Source organism: Meleagris gallopavo, chromosome 5 (genome assembly GCF_000146605.3).
Source record: "Meleagris gallopavo isolate NT-WF06-2002-E0010 breed Aviagen turkey brand Nicholas breeding stock chromosome 5, Turkey_5.1, whole genome shotgun sequence".
Taxonomy (NCBI): Eukaryota; Metazoa; Chordata; class Aves; order Galliformes; family Phasianidae; genus Meleagris; species Meleagris gallopavo.
In genome coordinates this window covers 55,431,689-55,442,119 of record NC_015015.2, presented here as the reverse complement: position 1 = coordinate 55,442,119, position 10,431 = coordinate 55,431,689, and positions in this window count along the sequence as shown.

Genomic DNA, 10,431 nt, shown 5'->3' with positions numbered 1-10,431 from the left:
CGCGGCTCTGCGTGCTGCCGCTTCCTGAGAGGGCTTTCGGCAGCCGGCCGGAGAAGGGGTTCTGAATATCCGTCATTGTAGCGAAAACACGGCAGGGTCGAGTGCGTGTTACTTCTGATAGCGCCTTCACGTGGGAGTTGTGTAAGGACCGAGGGAAGGCTGCACGGTCCAACGCAGTGGAAACGATTTCTTCTCAACATTGCTTCCTCCGAGGCCTCGCTTGAAGCAACGAGCGCAGCTTTCAGTTCCTTCAGCAAACCGAGGTGACCGTGTGGCTTTTATCTGGGGGGGGGGGAAGAAGAAAAAAAAACAACAAAAACAAATCCCTCTCGTCAGCAGAAGCCGTGGGGATAGCAGTGGTCCCGCAGCAGTGTGCCTGTCTGCTCCCATAGAACCGGCTCACGGCTGTAAAACCCGCCCGTGGAGCTGCGTAAATAGCCGAGTGGTTGGCCCTGCTGCGCTGCATGCTATCTCGGTTATGCTGCTCTCGGGATCCAGTTTTGGTGGCTTGAGATAGGTGAGCTGGCTTTGAACTGGTGAGTTCGAGGAGTTGCGAGGCTTAATGAATGTTTGCGTAGCCCTCCGCGTTTTCTCGGATGAAAGGTTTTACATAATTGGCCTCTGTAATTGTCTGTCACCCCCGGAGAAGAGCTGAAAAACCCCGCTGGTGGAGGTAGGCAGTCGTTTTTGGGAGTCCAAAGTCTGAACCGATAGGTGCCTGTAGGTTGTTAATGTTGTTACTGCTTAACGCGGTGGTAGCAAAATGACTCACTCGGAGGGAAGAAAATTCAACACGTCTATTTCTGCGCTCAGTGTGAGCAGCGCAGGCGGACGAATGGCATCCTGCCTACATGGGAGCAACAACTTCTTCGGTGAGCAGAAGAATTCCTAACGCAGCCCCAATTTAGTTGCACCAGAGCTGCTTCTTACCCTTTGAAATCATAACTGGAAGCCTTTTATTTATTTATTTTTTTAACAGTGTTTTGATTCCTTTTTAATAAATACCTAATCCCTTGCTGCAGGGGGTGGGAGTGTTTTCCATCCAGCGTTTTTGGTCCTGAGGGGAGGGGGAAGGGAGTGCCTCTATGGCTTTCCAGCAGCCACCCGCTTTCCTGGAGTGAAAGAGCCTCATTGAGCGATTCTGAAGGTAACCTGTCCAAATTCTCCTTTTACGTGGTAAAACCATAAATTTGCTGCAGCACGGCGCCTTTGAGGGAAGGAGATGGAATGTCAAGGAGCCTGTGCTTCGTCACGAACAGTCTGGTAACAAAGGCAGCATCTGTTAATTGCATTGCACTTATCAAAATCTCCCCTTCATATGACAAAGTTCCATTTTAATAGGTGTGAAAAGTTGTGGGATTTGATGCCGCTGTCTTAAAATCATCTCGCAGGCCCTGGATGATTAAGTTGTTTCTTTTGTATTTAATTGGAGGACAAGCAGAGGTTGAAGAAACAGCTTTATGTTCTAAACGCTCGTTAAAATCTTTACTCAGATAAGGACTGTGAGCGTGCAGGGGTGACTCGTCAAGCTCTAAGCTGCAAGTGATTTTCTTACAGGTGCATAAAACACCTCTCTGTGTCCCTTAGAGCTGGAAGCTCCTGCTGCAGGCGTGTGCCGTGGCACTGGGCAGCGAGCTCCGTAACAGCAAGCTGTGCATAGAGACCTGCCTGCAGCTTCCATGCCAGGAAGGGCTGCGGTTTGGGGTACAGAGGTGCTGTGTTGATTGATGTGCTGTGAAGTTGAACATGGTGTAGTATACACAAGATACCACCTGGCTGCTAACTGGCCCTGAGGTTCCAAGAATTGACACATTCAGCATGACGTGTTAGTTTAGCTTCTTGCCACCCTGTACCTTCACAGCACGGGTGGTTCAGTACAGTATTCAAATGCTAGTTACTTTATTAACCTCAGATATTGTGCATTTCAGTATTTTGCTGCTGATTTTAATCTCTTCTCCCATCAGTGCAGTGCAATGAAGGTGGCAGCTTTTCTTGCCCCCATTATAGCTGAGCCTGTAAGGAAAACATAGTGCTGGTCTGAAGGTTGCTGTTCAAGATCATGCAGTTGTGGAAGCATGCCTATCTCCTGTCACAATCTACTGCTTTTTTTCTTTCCTCTCGTGAGTTATTTGGACTCATGTACAGATGGGAACATCTAGTATTATTAAGCTTTGGAAGGAGGTCTAAGTGAAAGCTGCTGGTCAGACCCCAGCTTCTCAGATCTGGGAGCTCTGCAGTGGGGGAGGCACAGGAATGCTGCTTTGGTATATGTGGCTGCTCAGTTCTTGTTCGTACCACATTTTCTGGTCTTGTTTTCTAAGCTGTTTTGACTTTAATAACTTACCAAAGTTAGAATCTATTAAAGTCATAATGACAGACTTATTAGAGGCAATGTTTTACTTTTTTTGTGTGTAAACATTATCCTTTTTAAAGAAATGTCGCTCTCCCCCCCAGTAAATCAGAACAAGAATCAGGACAACTGCTTATCATGCAAATCCTGGGTGTAGCTGTGGAATTAGTATGTATTTATTCCCCAGATAACTTATTTTTTTTGCCCCCTTTCGACTATTTGCTGTATCACTTGCTAATCCCGCTGTTGCAGTCTCATGCCCGTACCATCACTAGAGATACATGTGCCACTGTAGGCATGGTTGTTTTAATCAAGCTATTTTGGGCTTCAAAAGCAGTGAAAGCACTGCAAGGCTGGCTTTGCCTTTGGGGGCCTTGTGCAGCTTGCATTGGTGGCAGCCCGGTCTGCTGGTTGGCGACCTGCACATAGCAGGGGGTTGGAACCAGATGGTCATTGTGGTCCTTTTCAACCCAGGCCATTCTAGGATTCTGTGATTATGATTCACCTGGGCAGCCACAGTGAGGTGTGGGTTTCTGCAGTGTCAGTGCAGTGGGTATCGGAGGCAGATGATTAAATATAGCTCAAGGATGCCTCGATGTGTTGCAATTGCACCTCCTCTTGCAGTACATGTTTACATAGATCACTGTCCTACACGTCTGAGGTTCAGCTGCCACTTTCATACGGAATTGCTGCTGGGTGGCTGTGTGACTGCCCGATAATGTTTTGAGAGTAAAAATACCCTACAGAGGGACATGCAAATGGCCGTTAAGGAAACATCATTTCTTTAATTAGTCAGAAATGGCTGACTGTTACCTTGGGGTGCAGAAAGCACGGTCTTTTCCAAACGATTAACAAAAAATTCCTGCTTAGAAGCTGCTATGTCTGCAGTTCATAGCAAAGTACTGGCATGTAGGTAGGACGGAGGCTGAATTTCTGCCAGTTGAAATCTTGCTGTCCTAATGTGCTGTTCTTTACAGTGCTTGGAAGCCAATATGCAGCGTTCTTCTGCCTCGCAGCAAAACAAGTAGTGATTAAAAATTCAGCAGATGTTGTGGTTGGTTTAACTACTTGTTCTTGCATCATTCAGGTCATATCGCACAATTAATGTTGCTAATGTTCAGTCTTAGCTTTTTTTGTTCTAAGAATGGAGATTATCAGAACCACCATGGGATTTATAGAGCTGTTTTGGCAGGAACTAAGCTACATGAAGTAAATTATTCAGAACTGTTTTTTCTTCCTTCCTCTAGCTTGGAGGATCTCTTCTTTATTTCTCAAATACTATCTGTTTGTGCCAGGCAGGGCTTTCTTTTCTGCAGCTTTTCTCACTTTGACTCTGAAAGTGTTTTCTTTTGATAGCTTTGAGATAAGTGACTCCCTGCTTGAGAAGAAGAGGAAAGGGAAAAAACCCACCACGATAGGTGTAAGTGCTTGCTTGCTTTGTTGAACTCAGTATTTCATTTGGCCACAGAAGTATTCTTGTGAAAGCATTTTCGCTTTGTTTCAGGCAGAGCTTCCTGCTGCTTTCAGAACCTCTGCTTTCAGTGTTGCTCAATGTTGGTTAATAGCATGCAGTCCTGTGTGTCGTGTATTTGCCTTGCAAATGACATCAGTTTGGATTATCCTTTCTCTTCCCAATATTCCTTTAAACGTGCAGAGCTTTGGCATTCTTCTAGCAGCAAACAGGGGTTCTGGATACCTTTCCTGGAGCTACAAAGCAGCATTAATGCATCAAGCTTGTGGCTTGTTCTCGCTTTCTTCAGAAGCTGGTGCTTCTTCTGCAATATGAGAAGCTTCCCGTCACATCATGGTGAGCATAGGGTTGGTTTTGATTGACCTCCCAGTGCTTTTTTGGCTCAGGCTGGCTCTATATGCTGGGCATCCCTTGGCAGATGCCCTCTGGGCTGGATGTGCCTGCAGGGCTGCTCACTGCATAACCACTGAGGTCAAGGCGAACCGCTGAGGGAAGTTGCTGGGTTTTTGGGTGTCTTTGAGACAAACTTCCTGTGCTGGAGCAGCTGTAGACTTTTGTGCACAGAGAAACTGAATTCAGAATGTAGAGCACAGGTTGAGTATCTTGGTCAAGGGCACTTGGGGTTCAGCCATCCTTCATTACGCTGCTGCAGGGAGCTCGAGAACTGCCGGGCTTAGGAGAAGGCTGTATCTTTTCAGCATGAAGTAAGTGAGAAAACAGTAAGAATGCACAAATCCAGATTTTCCATTACAGTATATGATGTACAATATAGAATAGATATGCCTATAAGCTAGGTTTTGGAGAAGTAATGGGCAGAATGTGGAGACTTTCCCAAGTAAGCACATTGTTTGAACATGAAATTCAGATACTTTTTCATTTTGGTTCTGTCAATTAGCAGATCAGGAGGATGTGTTTTTAGACAAAGCAGGCATTTTTCTTTGGAGGAAACTGTTTGGACTGTTTTGTGCAAATGTACTTCATGGAGAGAAATTGCTTCAGTGAAATTATGGATAGATAACTGCAGGACAAGGGGAAATGGTTTGAAGTTGAAGGAGGGAAGATAGAGGTTGTATGTGAGGGGGAAGTTGTTTGCTGTGAGAGTGGTGAGGTGCTGGAACAGCTGCCCAGAGAGGCTGTGGATGCCCCGTCCATCCCTGGAGGTGTTCAAGGCCAGGTTGGATGGGGCCCTGGGCAGCCTGGGCTGCTCTGAAATGTGGAGGTTGGTGGCCCTGCCTGTGGTGGGGGTTGGAGCTTCGTGATCCTTGAGGTCCCTTCCAACCCTGGCCATTCTGTGATTCTGTGATAGTCAATTGGTTTGAAAAATGAGGTCTTGAATAGAAATCCAACCCCAGTCTCTTTAGTTTTATGTCTAGAATGATGGAAAACAAGTACTCAGATGGTGTTTCTTTAATGTTTCTGGTACCATATATGCATTATTGCATGCTGTACTTACAGAATTGATATTTAGGATACGTATAATTGCTAATTGCAAAAATAACTTTGCACACAGCTTATTCCATCTGTCAGAACAACCAGAGCGAGGCTGACTTTACTTATTTGGGGCCTTACTGCTGTGCTAATTACTAAGTGTGAACTTTGGAAATAACTTGAGACTTTATTAATTTTAAGCATCCCTAGCAACTGTAAGCCACTTCTAACTCACTTTATGCTTTAGGTGCTTTACCAGCTTGGATTTAGTAAGCTTCAGTAGCATCTTTTTCCTCTTCCCAATGACTTGCACACCTAACAGCAGCTTGCTGCCATTTCCAGTATCTTTCAGCCTGGGATCTGACACAGTTCCTTCTGTCATTTGAGTGCAAAAAAACCTCTCAACAAAGTGTTGAAATTAAATTCTCTTAAAGTGAATGCTGAAACAGTACCATTAAAAATGAGGTTTCAGTCATTCTGTTGCACAGCGTGAGGAGCAGCTGATGTGTTTTAGGTGTAGGTGGGTTTTCTAAAAGTAACCCTGGGGAAACTGGGGCACATCAAGTCTGATCCTAATTCTGTGAAAAGCTATTCTCATTGTGTGAATTCATAAGCTCTGAAGAGTTTGATTTAAAGTCATCCTTGCATGTAGTTACTGAACGCCCTCTGTTAGTAAGAGGCTGCTCTTTTGCTTCATTTTTTAGCATCTCAAGGTGGTTTTGTGAGGTGCCAGGCAGAGAAGGCCTCTAATTGGTAAAATTTGAAAAAGATTGGATTTTTCTAGTAAGGAATCTATAAAGGAAAATGGAAATGGTTTTATTGGACTGTTCTGGAGTGGTTAATATCCTCTTGGATGGATGGAGAACTGGGGAGTTCCTTCTTTGGGAAGATCAGGGTCGTATTGCTGGGCTCTGGTTTGTCTTGAGCTGGCAGAAAGTCGAGCATAAAATGTTGCCTGTAAGTCACACTGCAGTGTGTCATACTGGAGGTTATGTTTTAAAGTGAGTTTGGATTCTGGGTTGGAAGAAGACTTGGGATGGCTGAAGTTGGGATAGTTGCTAGCACTGAGCTGGAGGTTCATTCTCTGTCTTGTGTGCTGCTTTACGAGACAGCCCAGCTCCTTCTTGATTTATAAAGCTCTTAATTGAGGTCTTTGCTCTGAACTTTGCCTCACCTAAGCTTTTATTGCAAAATATAAAGATGCCTTCCTTGGTGCAGCATCTGCTCTGGCACTTTGCTCCTGGTCTGTTTTGTGTTTTGCTAAATGTGTGCAAGGCTGCTGCTTGTCCCCTCTAGCAGCTCTTTCCCAGAGTGTCAGTGTTCTGCTCTCGCTCTGATTGCACTGCCTGGGATGTTCAGCGTTGCCCAGAGAAGCAGTGGATGCCCCCTACCTGGAATCATTCAGGGCCAGGCTGGATGGAGCTGTGAACGACCTGCTCTAGAGGGAGGTGTCCCTGCCCATAGCAGGGGGTTGGAACTGGATGGTCTTAAAGCTCCCTTCCAACATGAACCATTGTGTGATTTGCCTTTCTGAGCTCGTGCCCTGAACAGCAGGCCTGGGTGATCCTCTGCCACTGCTCTTGAAATGCTTATTTTTGAGGGGTTACTGATAGCAATGAATGTGGTGAGCTTAAAGGTCTTTTCCAGCCTTAATGAGTCTGTGATTCTAACTTACGGAGAGTTCATTTTTAATACAGCACTGCAGTCTTCTGAATGAGAGCTCGGAGTGGTTCGAGTGATGAGATGCTCCCTGTGCTGATGGTGCATGAGATGTCAGAGACAGGAGACTAAACCAGTTGTCCTAATGATTGGTTGGTTATGCTTTAACACCTTACCCGATTGCTAAAAGGTGTCCAGTGACACGGCAGCTATAGTCTTCAGGGTAAATGGTAAGATAAAACACCTAGGCAGCAATGTGCAGCTCTGTAAGGGAAAATGGAGTGCAGGCTGTTTAGGTAAAACAAGCCAACATACCACAGAATCATAGAATTATTAAGGTTGGATAAGAACACTGAGATCTCCTAGTCTAGCTGTCAACCCATCAGCACTGTGTCCAGGCTGGAGTCAGCAAAGCCATGGAGTGCCACCTGTGTCACATTCAGCTCCCAGAAGCTTGGTGAGAGATGCTAACAGTTAAAATTAGCAGGAGCAGCCATGTTTTTTCGTTTTCCTGGTGCTTTTCCTGGAGCAGCCCAAAACAGGCATATTAACCTTAATATATGAATTTGTGTGGGAGCCTGAGAACGGTGTCCCACTAAGTAAAGCTAGCCAAGTAAAGAAAGAACTTCCTTCTGAGGAGATGCTGAGAATGCCTTCTTTGGTCTGCCAGCCAGGCCAAGCCAGGCTTGTTAGCAGCTTGTGACAGCTCTACTTTGCTTTGTAGGTATTTTAAGTGGTGGGGGTAGCAGAGCCAGGAGGAGATGTGATAACGACTGTGCTTCCTTTTCTTTTTGGGGGAGAGAGGAGGGGAGGAGATGGGCCTAATTGCATACCTTCCAAATGCAGTTACTTCATTACTGAATTATCACCGGAGCAGCCCTGCAGTCTGTTCTGATAGCAGATAAGTGGCGTGGCTTGCAGCACTTCAATCTAAACAAAACTTAAGTGCTCTTTCCTTTTTCCCTGGAGTGAAACTGTAATTTAATTACATGAATGTTAGCCAGGGCAAAGTTTTCTTCAGCTGTCGTGATGCTTCTCTGGGTTTGTGTGTGCTAGAGGTGTGTCTGCAGTGTAGCAAAAGTATCCTAAAATTTCTTGCCTGGCAGCTTCAGGTGAGGTTTCTCCTAGAGCTTTGCCAGGTGAAGATACATAGCGCTCATGTTATTTGTCCTAAAAGATTTAAATAAAAACTAAATGCTAACTGGTTTACATTTGCTTCCACAGAGATGCATTAATGAGTTTCTGTCTGCATTAGATCCTGAATAGCCAAATTGAACAGCTGGAGTCAGCTTCTCCACCAGTCTGCTGCCATAGAACAGGAGCCCTGCGGTGTGAGTGGGCTTGGGGAACAGCCTGTACCTGAACCACATTGCTTCTGTTCCCCAGTGGAGGGAGAAGTGGCCCTCAATGCAACCCGTGTGATGCAAAAGAGAATTAGTGGGCAGAGCTTCAGGGAGGACTCCTTGTCTTCCTTTGAAACGGGATAAAAGTGCGTTTGTGCATCGGTGTGAATCCTGATAAAATAGCTCCTTGGAACTGATGATTCAGATAGATGGTGCTTCTGAAATTTGCTGCTTACAGCCATGGGACACCACAGAGAAATGCCTGGATCTTGGGTAGCATAGGACTGGTCAGTGCTTAAACTCTTGTCCGAGTAACGTTTTCTTTTTGGATTGCTGCAGAACTGTTTAATCTGATCTATTCCTATAGAGACAGCTGACTGTGCAGTCTGAGCTGTGTACAGTTCTTTGTCTCTGACTTTGACTCGAATGGAAATGTAGTTTGTTTTTTAATTAAATTGAACTCAACTGTCACTGCCCCAAAGGGGGTCTGTTCTTGCAAGCTGTGCTTGGATTCGAGGCAGTGCTCTTGGCTCTGGCTGCTTCTTGCTGTAAGCATGGTAACTCAAGTCAGGGTGATGGGAGGATGGTAACGCACTAAGACAGATATTTGATGACGAGTGAAGTGTCTTGGGAAAGAAAATGTAATGTGCTTTTTTATGTTGATAGATTATTATATTTTTTTTCTGAAGTTTGGGCTTGGTTGTGTTGGTTGTAACTTGGCTGCTGGGTTGGTCGTGTAGAATAACACTATACTGATCCAGCTGCAGCATTAAGCTCTTGGAATAGCTTAAGGTGAAGGGATGGTGGATTTCAAATAATTAAAGAGTGTGAGGCCCCCTGGTCAGGTCTTGCATTGGTTGAGTGGCTTTCAGAGAGAAAAAGACCCACACGTGCTTTGCAAACTGGTGTGTACATAGTGCACTGGAGTGGATCCATGCTTTGATAAGAACAATATGGGTCTCTTAATGAGACGAACTGCATCACCTTTTTTTAAGGAGGCATTTATTTCTTTTTGTGAAAAAAATGACATGTTAATTTGGAAATCTGTAGCTGAACACTGCTCTGCTTTCGTCCATGGATATTGCAGGGACAGGAGGCTGGAGGTCGGGTTGGGCATTATCTAAAGAAAAACAAGATTGAAGCCTGATATGTACTCTAGAAGCAGGGCTACCTGATTCAGCTTGTTCTTGGCCACTGCTGCTTCAGAAAGCTGCTGGCCACGTGATCCTTATGCAAGTCCTGCTTCCCCAAATGGTCTGTCTGACTTGCCAGCACTGCAGTTGATATTCGGGAATTGCTCTGGGGTCTGTGCAAGCTGATAAGGCTCCTGTGGCCATTTGGGATGGTGAAGTTGTCCTTCCCCGTGCTCAGTTTCTTGAAGCTTGTTAACCAACCCCTTCCAGCCTTGAATCTTCCCAGGCCTTTATTTACCTGTTGATGGTTGAACTGTGCCCTCAGCATTTCCTTCCTTTTGTGTGTTTGCCTTGTAGGTGTGGTTGCTCTGCTGAGCAACCTGAAGCCATGTAAGGATTGTTGCAGTCAGTGTGCGGACTGGGAAAAGGATGCTGAGTGGCTGCAGGTCTTTGCATTTTGGTGCTTGTCAGCTGGGATGGGTGTGTGGGCCTACTAGAAAGCTTCAGCATCCATCACGGGGGTGTGATCTGTCTTGAATGTAGAAAGTAAACTGAAGGTAAATTATCTACTAGCAGAGAATTTATTGGGAAAAAGTCTAACGTGGATCTGTGATAGATAGAAATCACATAGATTTCTGTTGGCATGTACATGTGAGCAAGTTTTCCTTGTTGCAGAAGCCGGGTTGATTTTTCAGGGCTGGATAGCATCAGTTCTCTATCTAGGAAAGAGAAAACACTACCTGACTTAAATGTAAATTCCTAGGTCGTTAATGAGAAGGACTCCTATCCTAAGTAACTTGCTCAGCCTATGTTATGTTGCAGGAGCTCCATGGAGATGAAGCCTACTGGCTTTATTTGGATCTGAAATCCGCTTCGTTTCAGGTTGCCATGAGAATCTCTGCTCCTGCAGTGCTTCAGCCTTGGAACTGGGTAACACGTTGGGTGTCTGAGGGCTGAGGCTGGGGCAGGTCTGAGTGCTTTGGTGGCTGAGGTGGCATTGGCACGTGGCACTTGTCAGGGTGCGTACTCCTGAATGACAGCAGCCTG